Genomic DNA, 13,545 nt, shown 5'->3' with positions numbered 1-13,545 from the left:
CAACACGCTTTATCAAGGGTGTTGACAAAAGGGCCACCATCACTAAAGGCCGGAGCGACTTCTTCCATCAGGCACAGATGAACAAAGGGAAGCATATGCTTTCGGCTTCAAATGCACTCCCAAGGGACTGCGCCTGATCGTCTACTTAATATAAGAAAGTTGCAAGAGCTCCTTGTTATATAACTCAATATTAGACCAAGACTTCTGTGTTTATCATACTTTTGTATCTTATGTAATCCCCTAAGACCATACTGTGCATTTAACTATCGGTAATTTGCTGTTTAGACTGCTGTGTAGTATGCTTTTGAGGCAGTCATGATAAAAAAGATATATGCTCACTCTTTCACTACTTGGCTTACACTCGGCCTTTGCGCCATTGGCGCAACGGGTCATCTAGTTAAATTAAAAGAAGAAAGGAAGAACGGGGAGGAGGCGACAACCTGAGAAAGAGAAAGAGAAAGAGAGAGGAATATCCAAAGACCACAAGAGCTAGGTCTCACTCTCAGTCCTCACTCCCCAGCTCCGTCCGATGCGCCGCTTTTCACCTACGCCGCCGGAGAGCACCAAGCCACTCCGCTTCCTGTGGCTGCTGTAGATCCACGCGGATCCGCTGCGCGCGCCCGAGGAGGATCTGCCATTTTCGGCGGCGGAGCGCCAGAGGTGGACCTGAGCTGTTGTGGCCGGACGAGGAGCTCAAATGCTGCTCCAGGAGCCGAAGCGCCGGGCAAGGAGCTGAGCTGCCGCGCTCTGCTCCTTCTCCACCATCGCCGTCGTCCGCGGCAAGCTGCTGGGTGCATCTGCATTGGGCACCCCATGACATGACTGAGCTGCTCTCTCGCCAGATCTGAATGCGCACAATATCCATCCATCCATCCATCTCAAAGGTTAGTTTTGTACTACTGTACTAGCTAATCAAGTTGTTTTTTCTCGTTCCTCGCAAAAAAAAAAGTTGTTCTTTCTTGTTCCTCCTCCTTCACTACTTGGGAAGGGGATTACAGATCTACTAAGCGTTAGGATCAGTGTTCAGTTGATAATAATAAGATTAAAGCGTCAGGGTAATTTCCTAATCAGTCAATAGTAAATGTAACTGGAAATTAAACTGCTGTATATTTATTTCTTCAGTTGGTGAGGCAGTTCAACATCAATCTGCGTTGCCTCCTTTTTGCTGTCTCCTCCTCCTCCTCCTACTACTGCTTGAATTTCATCTTGCTTTTTGCTCTATATTTCTTCACTGCTAGCTCATTCTACTAAGACCAAAGTGTTCTTCACCATGGTTCAGCTGCTCTCTCTCCAGATCTGAATGAACAGGGCATCCAGCCATCTCAAAGGTTTATTTATTATATGTAGAAACTCTTGTAGCTATGCAGCTAACTGCTGAAAAAAAAATGTGGCATGTAAATCTGATTGATGAAAATTGCTGTTTGGCCGTCAGAAGCCTGTTTGTTTGTCTCAATTCTGAAGCTGTATCAACATCTGAACAAGATTAACAAGTGAGGGTCAGTGTTCCGTAGATAATAATAAGATTAACGCGTCAGGGCAAGTTTCCAATAATTCAATAGTAAATCATACTTAGGAGCTGAAATGCTGCTCCAGGAGCCGAAGCGCCGGACAAGGAGCTGAGCTGCCGCGCTCCAGGAGGAGGATCCCTGAGGCGACGCGCTGGATCGACGACGCATCTTCCCCGCCGTCGCCGTCGCCCGTCTTCCGAGGCAAGCTGCTGCGTGCATTGGGTACCCCCACGTCTTCACCATGATTGACTTGCTCTCTCGCCACATCTGAATGAACGTCCATCTCAAAGGTGTGTTTTCGCTGGATCGGAATGAAAAGTACTCCTACTAGCTGATTATATTGTTGACTGTATATTGTTGTTCCTCCTTCCTTCACTACTTGGAAAGGGGATTCTACTAAGATCAAAGCGCCAGGGTCAGTGTTCAGTACTCCCTCTGTAAACTAATATAAGAGCGTTTAGATCACTATTTTAGTATTCTAAACGCTCTTATATTAGTTTATGGAAGGAGTACATTATAAGAAGATTAATAAAAGCGTCAGGGTAATTTCCCAATATGTCAATAGTAAATGTAACTGGAAACTCAACTGCTGTATTTTTCTTCAGTTGGTGAGGCACCAATAACTTGAATCTCACCTCGCTTTTTGCTCTACATTTCTTCACCATGATTCAGCTGCTCTCTCTCTCTCTCCAGATCTGAATGAAACAGGGCATCCACCCATCTCAAAGCTTGGTTTATTTTGTACTAGTAGCTAATTAAGCTTCTTATTTGTTTTTTTAAAACCTTTTTCTTGTCCCCCCTTCAGTAATTGAAAAGGGGGTTATTGACTGCTAGCTGATTCTTTTTGTTGTATTGTTATTGGTGCGCATCCCGTTTGAAAATTGCTTTTATCAATTCAGAAGCCTGTTTCTTTATCTGATTGCTTAGACAGTTAAGCTATAAATGCAGACTTGTAGATGGGCAATTCAGGGGAGTGTTAAGATTAAAGCGTGAGGGTCTGTCTTCGGTAGACAAGATTAAACCGTTAAAGCGTGAGGGTCTGTCTTCGGTAGATAAGGTTAAACCGTTAAAGGCTAAAGCGTCAGGGTAAAGTGTCCAATTCTAAAATTTAACTGTCGATTCATTAAACTGCTATATATTTCTTTGGTTGCTGAGGCAGTTCAAGATTAATTAAGCTTCTTGCTCGTTCCCTTGTTCTCTCCTGCTACCACTTGAATTTCACCTCACTTTTACTACTGCAGCAACAGCCAGCAAGTGCAATGGCGATGGTGCTGGATGCGTTTGCATCCTACGTGGGACACATGCTCGCGCACCTAGCAGCAGATGGTGTGGGGACGATGCTGGGCGTCTCCGGTGAGATCGGCAAGATGGGCGACAAGCTCCGGGACCTCAAAAACTTCTTGGCTGATGCTGACAGGAGGAACATCACCGATGAGACCGTTCAAGAGTGGGTGGGGCAGCTCAAGCGTGCCATGTATGAAGCAACCGACATCCTCGACTTCTGTCAGCTCAAGGCCATGGAGCGTGGATCATCTACTACTCTAGACGTAGGGTGTTTCAACCCCTTTCTCTTCTGCATGCGGAATCCCTCCCATGCTCATGAGATCGGCACCCGCATCAATAAGCTCAATCAGAGGCTTGACTCCATCAAGGAGCGAAGTGCTGCTTTCAACTTCCTATGAGGATCGTCATAGAAGCAATGCCCATGCCTCCCAGCATGGTAATCCAAGCCGGGAGACGACAGGGGACTTTGACCGGTTGGCTGTGGTCGGGGAGAAGATTGAAGAAGATACAAGAGCACTGGTGGCCCAGATCATGCAGACAAGTGAGGACGTCAGCAACAACATCATGGTGCTCGCCATAGTAGGTGTTGGCGGTATTGGCAACACCACTCTCGCACAGAAGGTCTTCAATGATGAGGCAATCCAAGGTGAGTTCAGCAAAAAGATATGGTTGAGCGTCAACCAAAACTTCAGTGAGGTTGAGTTGTTGAAAAGAACCATTATTGAAGCCGGAGGAGATGCCCAACCTGCTGGAAATGCAAAAGCCACGCTTAACCGAACCCTCAAGGACGCCTTGAGGGGCCACAAGACCTTATTGGTAATGGACGATGTGTGGAACCATGAAGCATGGGAGGGTGTGCTCAAAATACCCTTAGTCAATGTTGTGGCCGCAGGCAGCCGAGTCCTCATCACAACAAGAGACGTAGCTGTTGCCCGAGGGATGACAGCCGCATGGCCCTACCACCATGTCAACATATTAGCTCCTGGTGATGCTTGGTCATTGCTCAAGAAGCAGGTCTGTTTGCAATTAAGCACTAATGTATGTTTGTACTCCCTCCGTTCCAAATTACTCGTCGCAGAAATAGATGTATCTAGAACTAAAATACATTTAGATACATCCATATAAGCGACAAGTAATTCAGAACGGAGGGAGTATAATCTATCTTCATCTACTTGTTAACAATACTATGTAGTTAATTAATAGAATTTTTGACCTCTTGGAAGGTAAGATACCGGTGATAATTTTGTAGGGCTAATATTAACTTTGCTCTTTTACAAATAAAGAAGTAACTAATAATGTCATCAAAGCATGGTGCTAAACAAGGAAAACATCACACTGCCAACTGGAATTTCGGTTCTTTTTATTTTGCCTACATGACACAAATTTGAGAAACCGCAAATCTGTTTGGCCGAGAAATCAGGTTATCTGTTTAGCTGACTTTGATTTGTCAGGAGTAATAATTATAATATTTTGATAATTAACATATGTATAATTTTTACCATAGAATAAATAGGGGTCTTATATTAAATGTTTGCTAATTTTCAGTCCCTTTTGCCAACCTTTGGATGAAGATCCAAGCACTAATAGTGAAATGTTATTTTAAGATGGAAAAAATTCAGTAAATGTTGTTCCCTTACCAATAAAACTAATACTGAACTAAAGTTAACTAGAGTAAATGTTGTAGTAATTTTGCTAATAAAACTGTATGTACATTTAAAATAACGAAACTAATAAAATAGTATATGGGTTCTTGTGCTCTGTCTGCTGAATTTGGAGTATAATTTATATAACAGCGATGAGAGATTAGTGCAAAACTATATTTTGTCAGAATATGTTTCTAAAAGAAAAGGAGATTACTGTTTTTCTCTTGGTATAAAGTACGTATGTATATGTTGCAGTCATTGCACAAATCTTCGGTATATTGGAGATAGATAAGTAAATATCCATTTTGACGAGTGCTTTATGTACTTTGAATATTTACATAGTTATCTACCTTGGCAAATATTCGCTTACAAATAGTCTATTGTATCTTAAGAAGTAAATTTGAGTGCCTTAAAGGAGCTTTTTATGTAGTTAATTAATACTATCTGTCCCTTCAATTACATGTCCACAGGTACTTTCAACTGAGATAGATGAAGACCACATCAGTATGCTGAAGGATATTGGATTTAGAATTATAGAAAAATGTGGTGGTCTACCACTTGCCATCAAAGTAATGGGGGGCCTCTTGCGTCAAAGAGGGGGCCTACGTTCTCACTGGCAGCAGGTTTTGGATGATTCTAAATGGTCCATAACTAAAATGCCCCAAGAGCTCAACTATGCAGTATACTTGAGCTATGAAGATATGCCTCCTTATTTGAAGCAGTGCTTTATTTACTTTTCTCTTCTTCCTAAAAGAACTGCGTTTAGTGTACATCAAGTCATTGCCTTGTGGATTAGTGAAGGAATTGTTCATGGAAGCTCAAATGATTTAGAAGAATGTGGAAGAAAGTGCTATGATGAGTTAATATCTCGGAACCTTATAGAGCCAGATCAAGGGTATAGCAATCAGCTCATTTGCAGCATGCATGATGTTGTTCGCTCATTTGCTCAATATATGAGTAAAGATGAAGCACTTGTGGCTCATGACGAAGGCATTGATATTCTGAAGAAGCTTAATTCGCAAAAGTTTCTTCGGTTGTCTATTGATACCAACCAGTTGCAATCAGGCGCACTTGACTGGAAATCTTTACAGGAGCAGAAATCAGTGAGGACATTACTCTCAACTGTGACGATAAAGATGGAGCCTGATGATTCATTGGTTACTTTTTCTAGTCTCCGGAGTCTACATATAGAATCTGCCGACGTGGCTACATTGGTTAAAACATTGCATCAACTCAAGCATCTGCGGTATTTGACACTAGTAAATAGTGATATATCTGTACTTCCAGCGAATATTGGCAAGATGAAACTACTGCAATTCTTTCAACTTCATGGATGTGAAAAGCTGGTGAATCTTCCTGATAGCATTGTGAAGCTTGGCCAGCTGAGGTTACTTAGTCTTCCCAAAAGCAGTATGATACCTAGAGGGTTCTCCGGTCTCACAAATATGAGGAAACTCCTTGGGTTTCAAGCCCACATGGATGGTGATTGGTGCAGTTTGGATGAGTTGGGTCCTCTTTCCCAACTCAGACTTCTCGGTTTATATCAATTGGAGAATGTATCTGCTGCCTCGTTTGCTGCTAATGCTAGGCTTGCTGAGAAGATTCATCTTAATGAACTGTTTTTGTACTGCACCAGCATACTAGGACCTGACGGGTTGGCCAAAGAAAAAGGAAGTGTCTCTGAGGAAGAGCAACACCGAATCAAGAAGGTGTTTGATGCACTCTGCCCTCCGCCCAATGTGGAGAAAATCGACATTGATGGTTATTTTGGTCAGCAACTCCCGAGTTGGATGATGTCCAGGTCAAGGGCGCCCCTCAATAACTTGAAGTTTCTATTACTTCGTAACCTGGCTTGTTGCACCCAACTTCCCAGTGGGTTGTGTCAGCTCCCCTACCTGCAGCACCTCCATGTTGTCGGTGCTCCATGCATCAGGCGTATTGGAACTGAATTCTTGCAGGCTGTAGGAGCTCCATTTCCGAGGTTAAACAGGCTGTCCTTATCCGGAATGGTGGAATGGGAGGAGTGGGAGTGGGAGGAGCAAGTACAAGCCATGCGCCGTTTGGAGACGATTGAACTCAATAATTGCAAACTGAGTCGTTTTCCTCCTGGGCTTGCCTCCAATGCAAGGGCTTTGAAACAGTTAAGCCTAGAACGTGTCCAGCACCTCAGGTACATTGAGAACTTTCCTTCTGTTGTCGAGATTACAGTGCTTGGAAGCCCCCACCTAGAGAGGATCTCCAATCTCCCTAATCTGCAGAAGCTTTACATCAACAATTGCCCAAAGTTGAAGGTGGTGAAGAGTATCCCTGCACTCGAGAGGCTGGTCTTGTGTGATTACCCCATGGAAACACTCCCAGATTACACCCGAGATGTAAATCCAAAGCTTTTCATATTATTGTGCAGACCATGGCTGCTCGCTTCGGTAGCTGCGGGACAACTTGGTGTTGAGTGGGATAAGTTCAGGCATGTGAACCACGTGAAGGCATATGCACATGGTGGAAATAACGGAGGTAAATGGTATGTTTTGTACACAAGAGGCAACGACAAGTTGGATACAAATATCAGGCACTCCACCGTATTTGAAGGTAGATAAAATAAAACATAAGAGCTTAATCTTAACATCTGTGGGCACTTTGGTTTATAAGTTGTTTTATTTTATCTCCTGGATTTCATCCATATCTGATGAATGATGACTGAATATATTCCATACTTTGTTTTTTCTTCGACATATTTTGGTCATCATGCAATTTAAGTTTTGGCTGTACATTTGGGTCGTTTAATGTCTAGTTTCTGATTTGGTTGCACTCCCCCATGTTGCTAAGTATTTGTCCTTTTTATTTCTTCTGCTAGGTTACCTCAAGTTTTATTATTATACAAATCACATCATGGTTGTTAGAGCACAGATCTTTCTTTGCAAATTAGAGATTTGTATAACCAGTTTTGTATTTTTCCTTCCATGCAGAAACCTTATCATCTTGTATGGTGGACACACAAGGATTTGAGTCTATGTACAAAATGAGAAGAAGCACCTTCAGTTACATTTGCAGCTTGGTGAGGTTGCCATTTTTGGAAGATATGATGGCGAAGGATCACACCTTTGTTGATGGGAGAGTGATGTCTTTGCAAGATCGAGTAGCCACTGCTCTGAGAATGTTGATCTCTGGTGAGCCACCGGTGGTCGTAGGATCCTCTCTTGGTGTCAACGAGCCGACTGTCTCGCTGGTAACTCAGAGGTTTATTGAGGCTATTCAGGAGCGAGCGTTGCACCATTTGAACTGGCCATACAATTTCAGTGCAATGGAGAAGATCAAGTGCAGGTTTGACAAGATCCACGGCTTGCCAAATTGTTGCGGTGTTGTACATAGAGATTACTTTAAATTTGGATCACCAAACCTTGACCATGAAGAGAACGCTGACACACTAATGCTAGCCGTTGTTGATCCAGATATGAGGTTCACAAATATTTGGTTTGGAGCATCAAGTAGCATGAACCAGTCAAGTCTTTTGCACGACTCTTGGCTCTTCAAGTCCTGCGAGAAAGGTACTTTGTTGGATGGTAGCAAGCTGAAGGTATCAGATGGCTCGGACATTGGGGAATACATCATTGGTGATGCAGGATACCCTCTTCGTCCATGGCTCCTCACACCTTATCGGTTGGAGGATGACATCTCAGACTCGAAAGTGGAGTTCAACAAGAGACACTCTGCAGCTACAGCCATGGCACTGAGGGCACTGGAAAGGTTGAAAGACACGTGGAAGTGTCTACAGGGAGAAGGCTGGCATCCAAATAATCAACGTGATTTGCGGTGGACAATCAACACGTGTTGTAGGTTGCATAACATAGTGATAGACATGGAGGAGGAGGGTGCAGTCATGCTGAGCAATCAGGAGAAGAATTGCATGGAGCAAGTGAGCCAGTTATTAGAGGAGGACGCTGTCAAGGTGAGGGATGTACTGTCCCAGCACTTGGTCGATTCTAGAGGTAAAATAACACAGCTCTTGTCTGTTCATTTTATTTTTCTTCCCCTCCCATTGATTCCATCTTTCACCTACTTGGTTAGTCCACACATTCGCTGCAGAGGAGGAACAAGAAGCATCCGGTCGAAGAGATGAAAACAAGGAAAAAGAAGCTCTCCAACTACAAACAACGGACCGCGGGAAATTATACACAAACAACAAATTGACAGCCCAAGAAAATGGTACGTGTTATACACAAGAAGTGGCAACTGCAAGTTAGATTCAAATACTAGCCACTGTCTTATTATACTTTTGTTTCATTTTCTCCTACCTTCCATCCATTGTGCTGCTTGATGACCGAATATATTCCATAAATTTTTTGTTTCACACGATTACGAGTAGTTGTTTCAGATGACATAAATTTTATCCATTTATAATTTTGTGGGTTGTTTTATGCATAGCTACATTCTGATTTGGTTGCACCCCCTCGCCTTTCTTGTTATGCTAGGTTACCCCGAGTATGAAAAATTTAGATTAATGTGTTACCTCTTGCATTGTAAATTGGAGACTGTATAACCAGTTTTGTACTTCTCTTGCCATGCAGAAACTTTATCATCTTCTATGGTGGGCACGCAAGGATTTGAATCTCTGTACAAAATGAGAAGAAGTACCTTTAGTTACATCTGCCGCTTGGTAAAGGTGCCCCTTTCTGAAGATATGATGATAGGAGGACACACCTTTGTTGATGGGCGAGTGATATCTTTCCATGATGGAGTAGCGATTGCTCTGAGAATGTTGAGCTCCTGTGAGACACCGGAGGTTGTGGGATCATCATTTGGTGTGGACGGGTCAACGGTTTCGCTGTTAACTCAGAGGTTTGTTAGTGCTATGGAAGGACGAGCAAGGCACCACATCAGCTTGCTTGGCTTCGCTCAGGTGGAGAAGATCAAGCGCAAGTTTGACAAGATCCATGGCCTCCCAAACTGCTGCAGTGTTGTACATACAACTCACATCAAATTTGGGTCGCAAAACCATGAAAATGAGGAAAATGATGGCATGCTAATGCAAGCCGTGATTGATCCAGATATGAGGTTGGCATTCATTTTCCTGCGACCGCAAGTAAACCTGAACCAGTCAAGCATGTTGAACGACTCTTATCTCTTCGAGTGCTGCGAGAAGGGTGCTTGGCTGAATGGTAGAAAGCTGAAGGTATCATCAGGTGGAGGATCGGAAGTCAAGGAATACATCATCGGTGATGCAGGATACCCTCTTCGTCCTTGGCTCCTCACTCCTTACCAGTTGGAGAATGGCGTCTCACTCTCAGCCACCAAAGCTGAGTTCAACAGGAGACATTCTGCAGCTACAGCCGTCGCTGAGAGGGCGATAGCAAGGTTAGAGGACACATGGAAGTGCCTGCAGGGAGAAGGGTGGCATCCAAATAACCAACTTGAAGCGTACTGGACAGTCGACACGTGCTGCGTATTGCACAACATAGTGATAGACATGGAGGAGGATCAAGAGGAGGAGGAAGAGGGGAAGAATTACAGCAAGCAAGTGCGGCAGTTAGCAGATGAGGACGCCATCAGGGTGAGGGATGCACTGTCCCAACACTTGATCGAATGTGGAGGTACAGTAACACGCACCGTCACTTTAATTTCCCCATTTCTATATAGCTGCAAAGTGATTTACGTATTCTGCTACTTTTACCCTGAGTATAAAGAGTATTATGTTACCTCTTGCCTTGTAAATTAGAGATTATGTAACCAATGTTCTTTCAATGCAGGAACCTTATCATCCTCTATTGTGGATGCACAAGGGTTTGAATCTGTGTACAAAATGAGAAGAAGCACCTTCAGTTATATCTGCAGCTTGGTGAAGACCCCATTTTTAGAAGATATGATGGCAAGGAATCACACCTTTGTTGACGGAAGAGTGCTGTCTTTGCAGGATGGAGTAGCCATCGTCCTGAGAATGCTGAACTCTGGTGAATCACCTGTTACCGTAGGATCCTCTCTTGGTGTGAACGAGTCAACTATCTTGCTGGTAACTTAGGTGTTTGTTGAGGCTATGTGTGAGCGAGCAGTACACCATTTGTGCTGGTCATACTCTTCTCAAAAGATGGAGAGTATCAAGCGCAAGTTTCACAAGGTCCATGGCATGCCAAACTGCTGTGGTGTTGTACATACAACTCGCATCAAATTTGGATCACAAAACCATGACAATGAGGAGAATGAAGGCATGCTCATCCAAGCCGTCCTTGATCCTGATATGAGGTTCAGAGACATTTGCATGTGGCCGTCACAATGCCATTTGTCAAGCATGGCGGCTTTGCGCAACTCTGATATCTTCAATCGGTGTGTAAAGGGTACTTGGCTGAATGGTAGCAAGCTGAAGATATCATCAGGTGGTGGATCGGCAGTCAGGGAATACATAATTGGTAGTGCAGCATACCCTCTTCGACCTTGGCTCCTCACACCTTACTAGTTGGAGAATGGCCTCTCACTCTCAGGTGCCAAAGTTGAGTTCAACAGGAGACATTCTGAAGCTGCAGCCATCGCACTGAGGGCACTAGCAAGGTTAAAGGACACATGGAAGTGCCTGCAGGGAGAAGGGTGGCGTCCAAATAATCAACTTGAGGCGTACTGGACAGTCGGCACGTGCTGCATGTTGCATAACATAGTTATAGACATGGAGGAGGACGGTGCAGGCATGCCGAGCGATCAGGAGTATAATCGCATCAAGCAAGTGTGGCATGTAGCAGATGAGGAAGAGGGTGTCAGGGTGAGGGATATACTGTCCCAGCACTTGGTTGAATCTGGAGGTAAATTAAGACAACTCTCAATGTGTTTGTTCGTATGCTAGCTTTGTCTATTTGTTTTTTGTAATTCCCTGTGGTTGATTCCATGATTCCATCTTAATTTCATCTGTTTGGTTAGCCCACACAATGGCTGCAGAGGAGGAACAAGAAGTAGTAGTAGTTGCATCTGGCTTAGGAGACAAAAACAAGGAAGAAGCAGTTGTAGCTGCATCAAGTTCAGGAGATAAAAACACGGAACAGGAAGTGCACCGACCACAACCAGCGGATCGAGGAAAGGAGAAAGTGCATGGTAGCTAGCTAAGGAGATGAGATCAGACCGCCTTCTCCACTGAATCAAGCAATGTCTGTTGGAAGCACTACGATATTCCTTGGTGACAGGTTAAACGTGGTTCAAAGAAACTAAGCTGATGGCATCTACTTTAAATCTTGGTAGGAGCAGGTGGAAGAGGAAACTAGCTAGCCTTGGAGATATTCATCCTGCTGCTTGGTTACAACTTACTGTATGCATGAAGAATGGGGTAATGGAGCCAAAAGCCGAACTGATGCTGCGACATGAATCTAAAGTTGGATCGACAAACTATTCTGCTTTTATTTTGGTTGGCATGTCTTTGGCAAAGGCAAGGGTTTTGTATCTTATATTATCGACAGTACGCTTTCCTGCGTCGAGAGAAGAACCAGTCATGTAGCTGCATGGGAACATACTATATTTATGGCAGCTGTTTGACCATGATTCTTTCAGCTGCTAGTGTTAAACGCATCGTGGATATGTGATAGTAGTGTATATCTGCTATCACAATTTACAGTAGAACAGAGATGATCGGCCGATTTGACCTTCACTTGTGGCGCAGAGTGTTTTGTTGCAGCGGATCAACTGATCTGGCACCTGGACGTACTGTCACCTGTCTAGTTCTTCTCTAAATTGTTCTCGGCGAACAGCGCAGAGTGTTCCGTGACAGTCAAATTTGGGGTTGCCTTGCCTGGAGCGGGAGTTAAAGTTGGGGCAAGTACTCCTACTTTTTAATCTGTTCAGTTAGCAGTATGTTCTTATAAATTTCCTCATGCTCATTCCATCTTCCTGTTCAGGGGACGATTCCCTGCATCTTGCTCTATTCTATTGGGTTAGTAGTATTAGCCAAAGTTTTAAATAGCGCGCTAAGCATCTTAGCGCCAGACCTCTTTCAAATGCTATATCGTGCTATAGCGGAGCTATAGCGCGCTATTTAAACTGTTTGTTCATTTGTTTGGACCAAAGTCTCTTAGCGCAAGACCTTTTTTAAACGCTATAGCGTGCTATAGCGGAGCTATAGCGGGCTATTTGAAACAGTGGTATTAGCTAGCTATGGTTCAGTTTACACCCATCACATGGAACTGGATTCAGAAGAAGGTATATATGTTTGGGCTGAATGTATGTTCAGTTTACACCGACGGATCTGGTGGCTTCACAAGTGATAAAAGAATTCTCGTCCCTCAGGCCTCAACTATGTTATGGTGCCACAGACGACGGCGTCGACATTGGCCTCGTTGTTGCTGCCGATCTTCTATCGAATTCGCATCGAAACACTTCATTCCTTCATTCAGGAAAAAGAGCTGCCATGTCATGAACTAACAAGAAAGAAGATAACAGAGTTGAAGTTGCATGTTTACTTGCAGCTACACCCACCATCCATGTAGTTCTTCTTCGTAAAATCAGTGAGGGATGAAGTTTAGAGGGAAGAAAAGTGTTGATTAATCTAACGGTTAGTTAACTCAGCGAGGTGAGATTAGCAAGCTCATGACTAACTCGGATCTGCTCTGTAATCTGAACCCTGTTGCATGAGCTCGTCATACGGCTTTGTCATGCACGCAGGCAGATTGTTCATTTAAAGCCAGGTGCATCAGGAGGCGAGAACATCTGCAGCGGCACGCCGACCTGAACTGACAGGTCGACGGAGGGGGAGCTGTCGAGGGCGACGGTCGCATAAATCGGTGATGAAAGTGAACTGACAGGTCGTTAGATGACACATGGGAGAGCTGAACTGCATGACGAGCTTCAGAGACGCGCTGCTGTTTGAAATAATGAATAAGTAGTAAAACTTCTAAAATAAATGAAGGGAACTTTTTTTTTTGAATTTTTATGAAGGGAACTTTTGAATACATAAGATACTTGAAAGATCAAAAAGTGGCGAAAATTTGGAGTGCCCTCAGACAGCCAGACATGAAAAGCACTTCAGATTTCCTGGAAAGGAACTGATCTCACAATCAAAAAATGTTAGGAACTTGACAGGCCCATGTCACAGGAACTTGAGCTAATTAACAATGTAGGAAGAAAGCTCAAGCCGAGAAAGCCCTGATAGT

The 13,545-nt window shown here is 43.8% G+C and overlaps 1 pseudogene; it reads left to right on the top strand.

The window, feature by feature from the left end:
• The first annotated feature begins 449 nt into the window (after positions 1 to 449).
• On the top strand, positions 450 to 12,047 carry LOC123149941 (uncharacterized; annotated as a pseudogene).
• The last annotated feature ends 1,498 nt before the right edge of the window (positions 12,048 to 13,545 follow it).

This window comes from Triticum aestivum, chromosome 7A (genome assembly GCF_018294505.1).
Source record: "Triticum aestivum cultivar Chinese Spring chromosome 7A, IWGSC CS RefSeq v2.1, whole genome shotgun sequence".
In the NCBI taxonomy this organism is placed as follows: domain Eukaryota; kingdom Viridiplantae; phylum Streptophyta; class Magnoliopsida; order Poales; family Poaceae; genus Triticum; species Triticum aestivum.
Note: the sequence above shows the minus strand (reverse complement) of the source record. Positions and strands in the feature narration are given on the sequence as shown.